Below are 16,682 nucleotides of genomic sequence, written 5' to 3' on the forward strand. Positions count from 1 at the left end.
TGAAATGTTAGAGAGAAAACAAGGGCGAGGAGAGGACTGGTGGACACCGTGCCATTCGAACACAAGAGAGGAAGAGGGGGAGAGGAGATAAAAGCTGGAGGCCAGTGAGAAGGATGGTGGGAAGACATGTTCTGAGGGTCTTCATGGACATGTCTATGTCTATGTCTCATGTCTACGGCCATACCACCTTGAACGCGCCCGATCTCGTCTGATCTCGGAAGCTAAGCAGGGTCGGGCCTGGTTAGTACTTGGATGGGAGAATAACGTACAGTAACCAAGACGGGGCAAAAACAAGATGATAATGCAGAAAGCCAAGTCCCTGAGAACAATAGGTCATGGGAGAGAAGAACAAAGGCCCCAGAGCAGTCACACTGTGGTCCCCAGGATTCGGTAATACAAAGGGGGCTAAGAGCATCTGCCAAACACGGGGACAAGTGCCCTGCTGTCTGGCTGATCTGGGAAACTGGGCTCTACAGTCAACTGAGTGTTTACTCCGTGACAAGCGTTGACCTACAGCGAGCTTTCGTGAATCAGATGGGCTTTCCTCGTGGAGCGAGCTCTTCGGGGTCTTGTACTCCAGCGGGGCCGGGGTGGGGGGTGCGGCATCACGGCCGCCAAGGTGACCGCAAGTCCTCGTCCAGGCCATTCAGGGCCCTGGGACGTCAGATGGGGGCAGCGTGCCTCCGATGGCACTCCAAATAAAAGTCAGAGCCCGGCTCCGTTGCCAGCGTTTGGTAGTTTCTGATAGTTCTGTCTGATCTGGACGGGAGTGTAGGGCACGTCATAAGGGCCAGTATGACACCGCAGTTGCAATGCAGGCTCCATGCTGGGGCGGCCCGGGTTCACACCCCTGCTTTGCTCCTTCCTATCAGTGAGGACGTTGGCCTTGATTTTATGACCTGTGTATCACGACGATACCGGCCTCACAGGGTTGTCGCGAACATTGAATGGGTGCACACGTGTTAAGTGCTTGGAACAGTGCCACGTTAGTAATTAGGACTTGTTGGCGTTCACAAGCACAAAACACTGGGACAGGAAGTAGAAGGAAGATAGCCTGAGGGAGGAGAAGCTACTTTTGGGCAGGCTGCGTGCCTGGCTTACATAGCGGGGGGTCAGAGAGATGGAAAGGGGGTTCCATGGGGGGTCTGGGTGGGGCCTTTCTTGGGTCCACTGGCATTTCTTATTTGCACTAAGTCTAAGAGACAGAACCAAAGGCCTCATCCATTCACCAAGTAATCACTAATGCTCGTCCTGGCTGAGTTGGGTGCCGGGTCCTGGGCTTTATTGCTCCCGGCCCTGGAGATCTGTCCCACGGTCCGGCTCTTTGACATCTGAAGAAACCAAATCTCTGCCACTTGCTGGTGGTTCGGCCTTCTATGCCTTTGGTTTCCTGCTGTACCTCAGAGACCTCTGGTGAAGATCCAGCGGGTAAGTAAACAAAGACAAACGAAGCGGGATCCCCGATGAGCGCTGTTTTCGAAGCTCGCGTGCGGATGGGTTACAGGCCTAACTGAAACATAAACTATGAAAGACTAGAGACTATCTGTAAGGTAATGTCTTTACAGACTACAGGTGAGGAAGGACTCTTCTTAAAAACTTCAAAAGCACCATTGTAAGACTCAAAATTAGTGGGATCCCTCGAAATAAAGGATTTCTATAAAACAAAGGACACAGTGGGTCAAAGATAACGAGCAGAGACTGGGAACAGATAGTGAATATCTAAAGCCAAAAGGAGACAGTATCTAGAAGAAACAAGACCTGCCCATCAAGGAGACAGAAGAGCTGAATGGAAAAATGGGCAGAGTATAAGGGGTCATTTTCAGAATAGGAAACTGGAGATCGCAACAAACACGTGGAGAGGAGTTTATTGCATACAAGGTAACTGCAGATTAAACCAACGAGACGTCACTTTCTGCCTATTTGGCAAAAACGTAAAAGCTGAGTGACACCAGCTGGGTTAGGGACGTGGCACTATATAAGCTCCCTGTGTGACTGGTGGTGATGTGTCCGAGGTATAGCTGCTCTGCAGAATAACCCGCCCTACTTAGCTGGACTATGTGTGTGCCACATAACCAGTAACCAATAATCCACTCCTGGGAGTGCGTGTGTGTGTATGTGTGTGTGTGTGTGTGTGTGTGTGTATCCTGAACCTTCTGGTGCAGGGGCCTAAGGACACATACATGAGGTGCTCATCATAGCAGAGGGTTCTTGTGGGGACAGGGAACTGGGCACAGTCGAGGGCCCTTCAGTGGGGGAATGGACAGGTAAGAACTGGGGACAGCATTCTATGGATTATCACACAGCCGTGGGGGCTGGGGGGGGGAAGGTGCAGGGGGTGGGGGTGGAGTGGGTGCTGAGGGTGGGGTAGATGCACAGGGAGCCGCACAGATGGATCATACTAACACTGTGCCCGAAGCAAACGTGCATCCTCATTTACATGAACACAGCTGACAGCAATAGAAATTAAAATATGTGCGTAAAAAAACAAACCGAAATCCCCACAACACAAACAGGGACACATGTGAAACATGTCAGGACAGTTGTCTTTGGGGGAAAAGAGCATGGGAATTGAGACAAAAGGCAGTAGCTGTTTAAAAAAGGGTTTAGCGCGGGGGCACCTGGGAGGCTCAGTCGATCGAGCATCTGACTCTTGGTTTTAGCTCAGGTCATGATTTCACGGTTTGTGAGTTTGTGTCCTGCGTCGGGCTCTGAGCTGACAGTGGGGAGCCTGCTTGGGATTCTCTCTCCCTCTGTCTCTGCCCCTGCCCCCCACTCGCTCGCTCTCTCTTCATCAAAATAAATAAATAACCTTAAAAAACTTTTTTTTAAAGGGGTGATAGGGGCTCAGTTGGTTAAGCATCTGACTTCAGCTCAGGTCATGATCTCACGGTTCCTGGGTTTGAGCTCCACGTCGGGCTCTGTGCTGATGGCTCAGAGCCTGGAGACTGATTCGATTCTGTCTCCCTCTCTCTGCCCCTCCCCTGCTCGTGCCCTGTCTCTCAAGAATAAATAAACATTAAAAAAATTGTTTTGAATAAAAAAGGGTTTAGCACAGCAACTGGCATGCAGTAAGCACTCCCCAAGTGTTAGTTATTATCGATTAACCAAAAAGAATAGTCCAACAATACACGTAGGTCAAATTATTATACTGTATACCTTAAGCTTGTGCAGTGCAGTATGTCGACTGTATCTTTTTTTTTTTTATTTTTAAAAAATTTTTTTTTCAACGTTTTTTATTTATTTTTGGGACAGAGAGAGACAGAGCATGAACGGGGGAGGGGCAGAGAGAGAGGGAGACACAGAATCGGAAACAGGCTCCAGGCTCCCAGCCATCAGCCCAGAGCCTGACGCGGGGCTCGAACTCACGGACCGCGAGATCGTGACCTGGCTGAAGTCGGACGCTTAACCGACTGCGCCACCCAGGCGCCCCATCTTTTTAAAAAATCTTTTAAAATATTTATTTTTGAGAGAGACAGAGCATGAGTGGGGGAGGGGCAGAGAGAGAGGGAGACAGAATCCGAATCAGTCTCCAGGCTCTGAGCCATCAGCACAGAGCCCGACGTGGGGCTCAAACCCACGAACTGCGAGATCATGACCTGAGCCGAAGTCAGACGCTTAACCGACTGAACCACCCAGCCTCCCACCCCCACCCCCATGTCGACTGTATCTTAATAAAACTGGAGAGAAGACAAAGAAAAGGCAGCGGGTGCTATTCCCCAAGCACACATTTTGGTAAGCTCCAGGAGGAGACAGGACCCGATTAAAATTTAAAACCTCAAAACACATACGTACATAAAACAAAATAAAATGTAAAGCTTCTGCTCTGAAGAACACAGGATCAAAAGAATTAGAAGACAAGCCACTGACTCAGAGAAAATATTTGCAAAAGACCCATCAGATAAGGACTGTTATCTAAAACATACAAAGGACTCTTAAAACTCAACCATAAGGAAACAACCTGATTTTTAAAAATGAGCCACAGACATTATAAGACATCTCACCAAAGAAGGCATAAGAGAACAAATAAGCATATGAAAAGAGGCTCTACATTATGTCACAGGGAAGTGAAAATTAAAACAGTGAGAGGGGCGTCTGGGTGGCTCAGTCTGTTAAGCACCTGACTCTGGCTCAGGTCATGATCTCACGGCTCCTGAGTTCAAGCCCGCATGAGGCTCTGTGCCGACAGCTGGAAACTTGGAGCCTGGTTCAGATTCTGTGTCACCTTCTGTCTCTGTCCCTCCCCCACTCACACTTTGTCTCTCTAAAAAATAAATAAGAGGGGCGCCTGGGTGGCTCAGTCGGTTAAGCGGCCCACTTCGGCTCAGGTCACGATCTCACGGTCCGTGAGTTCAAGCCCCGCGTCGGGCTCTGTGCTGACGGCTCAGAGCCTGGAGCCTGTTTCGGATTCTGTGTCTCCCTCTCTCTCTGACCCTCCCCCGTTCATGCTCTGTCTCTCTCTGTCTCAAAAATAAAGAAACGTTAAAAAAAAATTAAAATAAAAATAAAAAATAAAAAATAAGTAAGAATTTTAAAAAATTAAAAAAAAAATAAAACAACAGTGAGATACCACTACGCACGTCTTAAAATGGTCAAAATCCAGAACACCGACAACGCCAAATGCTGCTGACAATGTGGAGCAACAAAAACTCTCCTTTAGTGCCAGTGGGAATGGAAAATGGCAGCACCACTTTGGAAGCCAGTTTGGAAGTTTCTTACACAGCGAAACCTCCTCTTACCATATGATCCAGCAATCTGCTCCTTGGCGTTTTACCCAAGGAAGCTGAAAGCATGTTCACAAAAAAACCTGCACATGACGTTCATCGCACTCTGATTCACAATCACGTAAACTTGGAAGCAATCCAGATGTAGGTGAATGGATAAATAAACTATGGTGCATCCAGACAAGGGAATAGTGTTCCCTTAATAGTGCTATTAAGCCAAGAAAAGATATGGAGGAAACCTAAGTCCACGTTACTTAGCGAAAGAAGCCAATCTGAAAAGGTTACGTACTGTGTGATTTCAGTTATGTGACGTTCCGGAAAAGGCGAAACTGTGGAGGCAGTAAAAAGATCAGTGGTTGCCTGGGGTTGAGGAGGGGGCATTAATTGCCAGGGCACAGAGGATCATTAGGGCAATGAAGGTGCTCTGCATGGTTTCGTAATGACGGGTATATTTGTACAAACCCGCTCCCCTAGAGTGAACCCTAAGGTAAACTGTGGACGTTGGGTGATCACCATGTGTCAATCAATTTAGGTTCCTTGGTTTAAAAACAAACAAACAAAAAAAAGTGCCATTCTGGTGAGTGATATTGATAATGGGGAAGACTATGCATGAGGAGGGAGCAGGGTATGTGTGGGAAGTCTCTGTACCTTCTTCTCAATCTTGTGGGAAACCTAAAACTGCTTTTTAAAAAATGAGCCCGCGTCGGGCTCTGTGCTGACAGCTCAGAGCCTGGAGCCTGTTTCTGATTCTCTGTCTCCCTCTCCTTCTGCCCCTTCCTCTCTCTCTCTCTCTCTCTCTCTCAAAAATAAACATTAAAAAAACATTTAGTGAAAAAACTAAGACCTAAAAAGTGCTAACCACAAAGGAAGACTGATAACTCCAACTACATTAAAACTGAGAACTTCTTTTCATCAACTGACACCATAAAGTAAATAAAAAGATGAGCCACGGGGCACCTGGGAGGCTCAGTCGGTTGAGCGTCCGACTTCAGCTCAGGTCAGGATCTCGAAGTTCGTGAGTTCGAGCCCCGCGTCGGGCTCTGTGCTGACAGCTCCGAGCCTGGAGCCTGCTTCTGAGTCTCTGTCTCCCTCTCTTTCTGCCCCTCCCCCACTCATGCTCTCTCTGTCTCTGTCTCTCTCAAAAATAAATAAACATTAAACAAATCAATAAAATAAAATAAATGAAGTCTTTAAAAGAAAGAAAAAAGAGGCTGGATCTGCCTCAGTCATTTTTCAGGAGCCTAGAACAGTGTCTGGCAATGGGTATGCCTTGAATGAACTGGTTAGCGTCAGAGTTGCTCAGCAGAACGGTCAAGTCTTCTACACAACCCAGAGGAACGTTCCGGTCCTCTCCTCAAAGGTCTGAGTTCGAGTCAGCCACGTGTTGTATTTACACATCTCTTCTATCCCGATCTCAGCGCCCAGGAATGTCCGATAGCTGTCCACACAAAACCCACCTCCCCTGAGTTAGAACTCAAGGTCCCTGCGGTTAACTCCGGTGGCTTCCACACCTTTCCGTGAACTCTGGTGGGGGAGCCGCCCCCAGGGTTTGTTGATCCGTAACCCTGCCGCCGAAGCTGAGGGAAGTGAGTCAGCCTCTTGCCACACACACAGGGATCCACACAGAAGGGACAGCAGACTTCAGGGCATGAGGAAACACATCTGACAAGTTGGTTGTTACATCGAGAGAGCTGATGTCAGCGGGAGCACTCCGCAGTCAGCAGACACCCGCAGGACAGGACGGGTTCTGTTTTGACCACACCCCTCTCAGCACTTCCAGGGCGAGCCAAAGGGGAAGAGCCCAGACACCATGACTGGCAGAAAAGTGGCCATTTGGGCAACCAGTGTATATGTTATGAAATCACGTTTCCAACAGATAAGGCAGGGCCTTCGCGTGGCTGTGTGCGCCTAGGCCAAAATGCCTCAGGATAATGGCTCCTGACCGCAAGAACGTCTGCGATCCTCCCATGTGAAACCATCGCCTTGAGGCGCCTGGCTTCCTTAGCAACTCTTTTTTTTAAATGTTTATTTATTTTTGAGAGAGAGTAAGTGGGGAAGGGGCAGAGAGAGAGGGAGACACAGAATCGGAAGGAGGCTCCGGGCTCTGAGCCATCAGCACAGAGCCCGATGCAGCTTGAACCTACGAACCGTGAGATCGTGACCTGAGCCGAAGTGGGACGCTTAACCGACTGAGCCACTCAGGCGCCCCCTTCCTTAACAACTTGTAACATACATCTGCCGCTGCCCCCCACTTTCCTCACGGAGGCCGTCGGCTTCCTCCGTGAACCCCAGAGCAGAGGTGTGCAATGCTGGCTTGCACATTGGACTTCTGCAGAGAGCTTTTTAAAATCCCAGCACTCAGGCCGCACCCGGACCAATGAAGCCGGAATCTGTGGGCGCTGGGTGTGGGCATTGGTGTTACCTAAACTCCTCAAGGTGGTCCCGGCTCACTGCCAGGGCTGAGCGGCATCACTTTTGAGTCTTGCTTATAGGGCACTTTCAGTACAGATCTATTAAATAAAGTGTGAAGACCGATTCTGTCTGCGAGGCCCAGTGCCAGGGCTTTAGTCCCGGGCAATCACTGGGCCAGGTTGTGAGTGAGAATCATCCACTCCAGGCACAGCCTGCTGGCCTTCACTCTGTGGCTCCCAGGGGACATGGCTTTGCTGAGATCCTTCGCGGTCACCGGGCCCTTAGCATGGCTCCTCTCAGATCTGCCGTTTGCCTGGTGCTAATCGGAGGGGACACCACGAGAACCCACTTCCAGCTTCTGGAGTAACTTCCAGCATGGTTGCAGACAGGGTGAGGGTGATAAGGGCGGGGCTCTCTGGGGGCCCCCGATCCTTATCCTCAGCTTTCCTCCACTAACCTCGGGGCTCTCTGTTCCATACTTGTCCCGGCCTGAAACAAAGATGGGATTGGATGTAAGGGGCTAAGATAACAGACCGTACCTGAGAAGGTACAAGAAGATTTGACTCTGTCCTGATCCTGTCGGCCAGAGGGAGGGGCAGGCAGTGACTGTGATAACCGCTTGGGCTCTCCTCTGTAGAGAAACCCTCTGGACAGCTGAGACTAGAGATGACCATAGCTAATACTCTCTTTTTATTTTAAATTTATTCATTTACTTTGAAAGAGAGAGAGAGAGGGAGGGAGAAAGAGAGAGAATTCCAAGCAGGCTCCTCGCCGTCAGCACAGAGCCCGACAGGGGGCTCGAACCCATGAAACCATGAGATCGTGACCTGAGCCGAAACCGGGAGGCGGACGCCTAATGGGTTGAGCCGCCCGGGGCACCCCAGAATTTCCTTCCTTTTGAAGGCTGAATAACGCTCCATTGTTTGGATAGACCACATTTTGTTCATCCATTCATCAGTGACAGGCATGTGGTCTGTTTACCTTTTGGTTACACAATGATTAATATTCTGAGCACCTCCTACATGCCAGATACTCTTCTAAGCTCTTCGCCCGTGCACCCTGTTCCTGCCTAGAACGGACCTAGGGCAGCACAGAGCCACAAATAACCTGAAAGAACAGCCCTGTTTTGTCTCCTATTGTCTCAGCCCATTACAGGTGGGATGGGGTCCCTACAGATCCCCCAAGAGCAAAGGTCCAACACACTCTACTTTAGGCCGCCAGTAGCATTTGCCTTGTTCAGTGTCAAGCTCCTTCCTTAGTCCTCTCCTCCCGTCCTGCTGGTCCCTGTCCCAATCCTCCAGACCGGATTGTCCTCTTGGGAACCACTCCCATTAGTGAGGCTCTTGCTTCGCGTGGGTTTACTGCCCCCAGACTATGCGGTCACTTGCAGGGCATTGGCTGTTACTTAACTGCAGAAGAGTCAAACCTTGCTCTACGTTCAAGAGCTTTCTTTTTTTTTTTCCTTTTTAATTTTTTTAATGTTGATTTGTTTTTGAGAGAGAGTGACAGAGCGTGAGCGGGGGAGGGGCAGAGAGAGGGGAAGACAGAGAATCTGAAGCAGGCTCCGGGCTCCGAGCTGTCAGCACAGAGCCCGACGTGGGGCTCAAACCCACCAACCGGGAGATCATGACCTGAGCTGAGGTCGGATGCTTAACCGACTGGGCCACCCAGGCGCCCCTCGAGATCTTTCGGAGCTCCAGATCAAAATTTCTGACTCCTAACTGGATGCCCCAAAGCAACCTCAATTTCCCTCCTAACCAGCTAATGCTTTCACTGGGAGGGATAAACTTGCATTATTGACCTTATTTCCTCATGGTGGGCAGAATATATTCCCCTACCCCTTGATTTTGGCCTTGGCCATATGACTTCCTTTGGCTAATAGAGGTCACACTGTGCCCTAGATGAGCATCTGGCATTGCCACGAGAGGAGCTTTCTCTGGGTGGCTGCTGTCTCCTGAGTCTGGGCCAGAATGAACACACGTGGGACAAAGCTGCCCCAGTCCATGTGCAAACCCATTGTAAGGAGCACATCTGCCCCCACCCCTGTGGACGGATCAGAGCCATGGGCCCTGCCGACCCCCAGAGCTGTGAGAATAAAGGACAGTGGTTTTAAGCCCCTGAATGTTGGCTGTTTTGTTACACAGCATTGCTGTAGCAATAGCTAACCAATACAATCTTACATAGAGATGAATGTGTAAAATATAGATACACAAGTGAAGATTCATTTTGTAGGGAAAATCTACGTAACCGCCACCAAGGCCAGGAAGCGAAACATCCCTCAATACATCAGAAATCTCCATGTGCCTCTTCCTGATCCCCACCCCCTCCCTCAGCCCTTGAGGTAATCACAGTTTTGACTTTTTAAAAAAATACAGTTTCAGAACACCAGGGTGACCCGGTCGGTTAAGAGTCTGACTTCGGCTCAGGTCATGATCTCACGGTCCGTGAGTTCGAGCCCCGCGTCGGGCTCTGTGTTGACCGCTCGGAGCCTGGAGCCTGCTTCGGATTCTGCGTCTCCCTCTCTCTCTGCCCCACCTCCGTTCATGCTCTGTCTCTCTCTGTCTCAAAAAATACATAAACATCGAAAAAAAAATTTTTTTAATAAAACATGTAAAAATAGCCCACGGGGATGCAAAGCTAAGAGATTAGGAACAGGCTCTGGCCCACGGGCTAGAGTTTGCTGACCTCTGCTATTTGAGCTCTGTGGTACACATGCACAAATGTTTCTCCAGGAGTGTAATAGCTGGCCGGCCGGAGGACTCACACTTGTTCGGCCTGTCTAGGTTAATGCCCACTCTTAAATTCGGCACGTGGAAGATGGAACTTTCATCTTCTCAAGCAAATGAGCCTGTGGATACACCTGCTTCATGATAAACGTGAGAGTCCTGTGGTCCCGATGGGCCCTGAGCCCTCTGCTACTCCCATGTCTTCTCCCTTCCGTTCCAGATGGCGGTGAATAGCCCACTGGCAAGCTGGACGCTCTTCACAATGGGCCAGGGAGCCTGGCACCAGGCAGGCCAGAACAAGGGAGTCATGCCCGGCATGGAGGCTAGGCTTGGAGGTAATTCTACCTGTAACGAAACCAGTGGAGGAGGTGAAGCGGGGTGGTGACACGGCTGAGCTATGTTTGAAAAGGATCTGGGGCACCTGGGGGTGGCTCAGGCGGTTAAACGTCCGCCTTTGGCTCAGGTCACGATCTGGTGGTTGGTGAGTTCGAGCCGCGTGTTGGGCTCTGTGCGGACCGCTCGCAGCCTGGAGGGAGCCTGCTTTGGATTCTGTGTCTCCCTCTCTCTCTGCTCACTGTCTCTCTCTCTCTCTCTCTCTCTCTGTCTCTCAAAAATAAATAAATGTTAAAAAAATTTTTTAGGGGCACCTTGGTGGCTCAGTCGGCGTAGCGTCCGACTTCAGCTCTCAGGTCATGATCTCGCGGTCTATGAGTTTGAGGCCCACATCGGGCTTGCGCTAACAGCTCAGAGCCTGGAGCCTGCTTCGGATTCTGTGTCTCCCTCTCTCTGCCCCTCCCCCGCTCACGCCTCTGTCTCTCTCTCTCTCTCTCTCTCTCTCTCGCTCAAAAGTAAATAAACATTAAAAAAGTTTTGTTTGTTTTTTTTAATTTGTTTTAGAGGATCGCTTTGGCTGTGGCAGTGGATTTTGGGAGAACAAGAAAGGAGGTAGGGAGACCTAACAGAAGGTTACTGTAGGGAGGTCTCCTGAGAGTGTTAGGAGCTCAGGCCGGGCTGCCTAAGCCAGGCCTCGGCCTCCTTCTCCAGCAGCACCTGCACCGCCCCCTTAGGCACCCACAGGCGAGCCACCCTGACCGGAGAGTGTCTCTGGGTCACCCTGTTGTGCCACATACCCCATTTCTGCAATCCCTCTCCCCTAACCCAGCGAGCACTGTTCAGATACCCTGCCCGCTGTGGATCCTTCCCTGGCTGACCCCTCCCCCCCAACTAGACTTCTCCAGCAGGCAATTAGGTGGCCCCAGGCCACGAGATGCAATGATAGATGTGATACATGCCATAAGTCTATTTCTCACTGGACTTTAGACAACTCTTATCTTGGGGTTTTATCTCTATATTTGCCATTGAGTGGGCATTAAAGGCAATAATGGAACCGATCCATTATCTGGATGACCAGGCAGATAGGAGCCTGACTACGGTGATTAGGAAACAGGGCCACACAATGAGCCCGCAGGCTGGGTCACAAGGGAAGAGATGGTTTGGTAAAAGCGGTGGACCCAGAGCTGGAATTCACAGGGTATGTGGACTTCTTGAAAGAATCGAGGAAGGTGGAAATGCCATAGCTTGGCTTCCGGAACAATGCGGCACCCACGCTGTGCTGTAGGGAGCAAAGCTAGAGGCGCCCAGGGCCAGAACCTCCTTAAAATAGAAGCTGAGAACACATCCTACCGTTGCTTAACAACGGGTAAGTCTCTTGTCTCTCCTCCTACTAGTTAGCAAGTGGTGACAGCCAGCCCTGTTTCAAGATGCGACCCCGGGCACTGTTTCTGTTCATTGTGAGTTCTTGGCTCTGTTCCCATCTGTTCTCTGGAGAAGTTGCAACACAGGGGTAAATTAAGTTGTAAAAACAGGTCAAACCCTCCAGTTAGTTGGCTATTGGGATTCTGGATAAAGAAAATGGGAGGACAGAGGGAGATAGGAAGGAGGTAGAACTGAGGGTGGGGGGCAGGGGGGAAAGAAAACTGGGGAAGGGATGAATACTGGTTTTTATTATAGACTAATTATAATACTTACAACAGTGTAGTATGTAGTATGAAAGAATGTGGCTTTCAAAATGTTTGTTTATTTTGGAGAGAGAAGGACAGAGGATCTGAAGCATAGAGCCCGACATGGGACTTGAACCCGCTAGCCATGAGATCATGACCTGAGCCTAAGGTAGACGTTCAACCAACTGAGCCACCCAGGCGTCCCGAGAGTGTGTTTTATTAAAACATGGCAAATTATTGCAAGGTGGGCTAGACCATTGCTTCACAAACTGTCCAGGAACAGGGCTGATCTGTTTGTTAAGAAGTAAATACAGGGGAGTTGAGTGAAATTTTTTAGAATGTTTCACAGTGGTTTGACAGAATAATTTTCTGATTGTTGAATCTAATAATGACAATAGGATTTATATTTTATCTTTTTTAAAATTTTATTTCCCTAGTGCAGAGGAGGCAAATATGCCCCCTCCCCTTGTAGGGAAGCATTTTTTTAAATGTTTATTTATTTATTTATTTATTTATTTATTTTTTTAATTTTTTTTTCAACGTTTTTTATTTATTTTTGGGACAGAGAGAGACAGAGCATGAACGGGGGAGGGGCAGAGAGAGAGGGAGACACAGAATTGGAAACAGGCTCCAGGCTCCGAGCCATCAGCCCAGAGCCTGACGCGGGGCTCGAACTCACGGACCGCGAGATCGTGACCTGGCTGAAGTCAGACGCTTAACCGACTGCGCCACCCAGGCGCCCCAAATGTTTATTTATTTTTGAGAGACACAGAGGCAGAACGTGAGCAGGGGAGGGGCAGAGAGAGAGGGAGACACAGAATCCAAAGCAGGCTCCAGGCTCTGAGCTGTCAGCCCTGATGCGGGGCTTGAACTCATAAGCCGTGAGATCATGACGCGAGCCAAAGTTGGATGCTTAACCAACTGAGCCACCCAGGCGCCCAAAACCTACATGTTTTTAAACTGGGTTGACTAGAGATGCAATCATAGAAAAGTAACTAAAACACAGGGGAGGCTAAACGAAGAGAATTATTTTAACAAAGTCTGTTCTCCCAGAACTTCCTCAACTTCAACTCCCTGCCCTTGATGATAAGAGATATTATCAAAAGTCTTAGTAACCAAAATGCACCTGTCAGAACCCAGTTCACCCTGGAGCCACAACTACCCCAGGCAGCACATGCCCTCCGGACCACTCTCAAGATCTCCACAGGTGTCAGAGCTGTCGAAGACAATTCAGAATGTTCTAGATCGTGCTGAGGAAATGCTGCTGCCTTTGGCTTCTATCGCAATATTTTGGGCAGGAGCTTGCCTAAACTGAAACTCTGGCTAAGTATATCTCTGCATGAATCAAATCTGGTGACCCCTAGGCATCCGTCTCCGGAGGGGAGGAAAAGGAGAAGGTCTTCAAGGAACGCTGTGTCCTTGGGAGGTGACACAGCACTGAACGTGCCAAATGGCAACGTGGCTATGGGTACAAATACGGCGTAACAGATCTCTCAAAGCAGCACACACTCTGAGTTCAAATTAATGAGAGAAATTACTGTGTGAAGAGAGGCGTCTTTGCGGATGGTGACCTGGGTCTAAAAGGCTGGCAGAAGTTTAATAGAGAGGGAGCGATTCGTTTGCTTTTTGGCTAACAGACAAAGGAAAGAATGCGGCAACGTAGGAGTGGCCAGGGGCCACCTTAACTGACTCAGGGCTGTATCTCAGGGTTGTTTGCACCCCAGAGGGTTATAAAACCATGGTGGGGGGGGGGGGCGCCTGGGTGGTTCAGTCGGTTGAGCGTCCGACCTCGGCTCGGGTGATGATCTCGCGGTTTGTGGGTTCGAGCCCCGCTTCGTTGGGCTCTGTGCGGACTGCTCGGAGCCTGGGGCCTGCTTCGGATTCTGTGTCTCCCTCTCTCTCTGCCCCTCCCCTGCCCATGCTCTTTCTCTCCCTGTCTCTGAAAAATGAAGAAATGTTAAAAAGAAAAAAAAAATTAAAGTAAGTAAATAAATAAAGAGTGGAGGAGAAGCAGGAAACTCCGAATAGGCGAGGAGCACGGTCAGTGTCACCCTGACGTGAAATGAATGTGAGCATGAACGTCTGGGGTGTGAGCAGGGGTCTACTGCTCCCATCCCAGCCCCTCCGTATGTCAGTGTGGTCTGCCGCGGGTACCTCTCCTCTCCCGCACCGCGTGCCCTAGGGTGTGCTCCCAGACCCATGGCAGAGAAGAGGATGGGCTGCGAGGTCGAGCCTGATCCTTGTGCCCAGCAGAGACGTCCCTGGAGCACCGCCTGGGCAGCTTCTGGCAAGGTGGGACCATCACATGTTACACCACCTGGTCTCTTTCCAGAACATTCTCTCGCGTCCTTCTGCTCCTAAGCGAAACCTCTCTTTTTCTGGGGAAAAAGCAAGCTGGTTGTTTTGCATTTTCAGAAATCCTCAAGAGGCAAAACCAACGTATAAGGACCAGCGGGGAAACTAACCAGATGATCCACCGGCTCCCGCTTGCGAAGCACTCAGACCGGGCCAATCCTGCAGGGGGCTTGGGAGCCCCTGCCGGGCCCCACTATCCACTATCCTTTGCCTATTCATTTGTGCAGGGATCTGGGAGGTGGGGGTGCAAATAGCCCAGCCCCCACACTCCAGAGAGCCTCTGCTCGCCCGGCCTGTCGGGTTCCCCCACTCCGGCCTGGCTCCTCGGTTCTCTGCGCAACTGAGGCCAGAGGCCTGGGGTCCTCTTGGATTCTTCTTCCTCTTTTGCTCTCCCTCTCCTCGTCACCGTCCCCCATCCCTCACCATCTAGCCAATCACCGTGCCCTCTCCATCTCACCGGCTCCACCTGTCGAATGCGAAACATGACAACTGATGGGTACTGTTCTCCGCGCGTACGTGTGTGAGTCTGGAGGTCTCCAAACAGAAAGCCACGTTTCGCATTGAAAGTCACGTTGACATTTCTCGAATTGGTCCCTTCCGCTCTGTTATTTCAGAGCCCAGATGCTCATCACCCCTTGACTATCTCCACGCCTCCTGCCTTTGCCCAACTCAGCCCCCACCCCACCTCCCCCTCCTAGTCAACCTCTGATTGAGTGACTGTCCTTCCCTCTTCTCTCAACACCGAAGGAAGAGGGCGGCAGGGGCTCCTCCTTCTAGACAATGGTTTAAACTGCTCTCAGTTGAAGGAGTTTCAAGACATGGGATGTGCGGTCAAGCCCTCTGCCCGGCACGCTTTCCCCCAGGGCTGGAGGTCAGGACCCGGGTTCTGGTCCCAGCACAGCCGCCAGTGAGCTGTAAGGATGAACCATTGCCTGTCTCCAGGTCTGTAAGAGGGAAATTCATAAAAACTCCACTAGCCCTTGCCAGCGCGCTCGCTTTCAAAGGGATTTGAAGACCGTTATCGTCTTGTTTGACCATCCACACAGACCCATGGGGAAGTCGGGGCACGTTTCATGGTTATTTCACTCAGCGTGTTCTTGGCAGAATGTGAAATGAGCACCTCCCTGCCAGGGGAAGGCTGACACACGTCTGGTTCCAGCAAATGAACAACCTCCTCTCAACTGGCCGACTTGTCTGAAACACGTTCAAATGCCAAAGCAAATAGAGATGAAGTCTTGCAGGAAGAAGGAAAGCAGACACGTATTTCAACTTACTAGGATGTCTTTTTAAAGGCATGTAATTTTCACCATGCAACAAAAAAGCACTGATTCTTGGGGTGTCTGGGTGGCTCAGTCGGTCAAGCGTCCGACTCTTGATTTGGGCTCCGGTCATGATGCCACAGTTTGCTAGATGGAGCCCCGCGTCCATCCAATCCCTGCTTGGGATTCTCTCTCTCCCTCTCTCTCTGCCCCTCCCCTGCTCAATCGAGCACACTCTCTGTCTCTCTCTCACTCTCAAAATTTTTGAGAAGGAGTGAGCAAGCTAGCATGAGTGGGGGAGATGGGCTGCAGAAGGGGAACAGTCTACGGAAGAGGGAAGTTATGAGTTAGGACGTTCCTACTATGGTAGTCAAAGCTGGGCAAAGGTAACTTGGACCAGGGCATGGTTGTGGAGATGGAGAGGAAGGTTCCAGAAGTCTCCTGGAGGTACAAGTGACCAGACTTCCCACAGATTGGTCATGTGGGGTGAGGAAAGGAGAGAATCAAGAATGTGCCTTGGGTTTTAGAAGGAAACAGTTCACTGTTTTGTGTCAGTAAAATATGCACAACATAAAAGTTCCCACTATCCATTTTCTCAATGTTTTATTTATTTTTTTTTTTTGAGAGAGAGGGAGAGTGAGCTGGAGAGGTGCAGAGAGAGAGGGGGACAAAGGATCTGAAGTGGGGTCCGTGCTGACAGCAGAGAGCCCGATATGGGGCTCGAACTCACGAACCGTGAGATCACGACCTGAGCTGAAGTTAGACACTCAACCGACTGAGCCACCCAGGTGCCCCACCACTTAATCCAGTTTTAAATGTATGATCAGAGGCATTAGGACCATCCACGATGTTGTATAACCATCACCATTATCTGCTTCTAGAATTTTCTTGGGTTTATTTTTGTGGCCCGAACAATCTGAGTACTCATCAGATTCTATGGCAAGTGGAGAGCTGGGGAGTTTCTTGGCAGTCAGTCCTACTGCATACAAAGACCCGTCTCTGATATTTCCTCTGATTGTGTCTAGTGGGCCCCTGGGCACCAGGAACATGATGTCATGTTTTATTTTTCTCCTGATTTTGCCTCAGCAAATCCTAGAAACAACCCTGGGCATGGTGCTGAGTAAGAACTTCCTCTTAACCTTGATGAGGACAGACTCCCCGGTATTCTATCCTTCCTGCCTCCCAGACACACACAGGAGGGTGCTGAGT

The 16,682-nt window shown here is 50.1% G+C and overlaps 1 long non-coding RNA gene across 1 annotated transcript in view; it reads left to right on the top strand.

Annotated features, from left to right (window-relative positions):
- Window positions 1-7,243, top strand: part of LOC131487996 (uncharacterized) — a 170,127-nt gene extending 162,884 nt beyond the window's left edge. The window contains exon 3 of the long non-coding RNA XR_009250041.1: window positions 5,663-7,243. This is a non-coding gene — a long non-coding RNA (uncharacterized LOC131487996). The remainder of the gene's footprint in view (window positions 1-5,662) is intronic.
- Window positions 7,244-16,682: the final 9,439 nt, after the last annotated feature.

The sequence above is a fragment of the Neofelis nebulosa genome, chromosome 10 (assembly GCF_028018385.1).
Source record: "Neofelis nebulosa isolate mNeoNeb1 chromosome 10, mNeoNeb1.pri, whole genome shotgun sequence".
NCBI classification, from domain to species: Eukaryota; Metazoa; Chordata; class Mammalia; order Carnivora; family Felidae; genus Neofelis; species Neofelis nebulosa.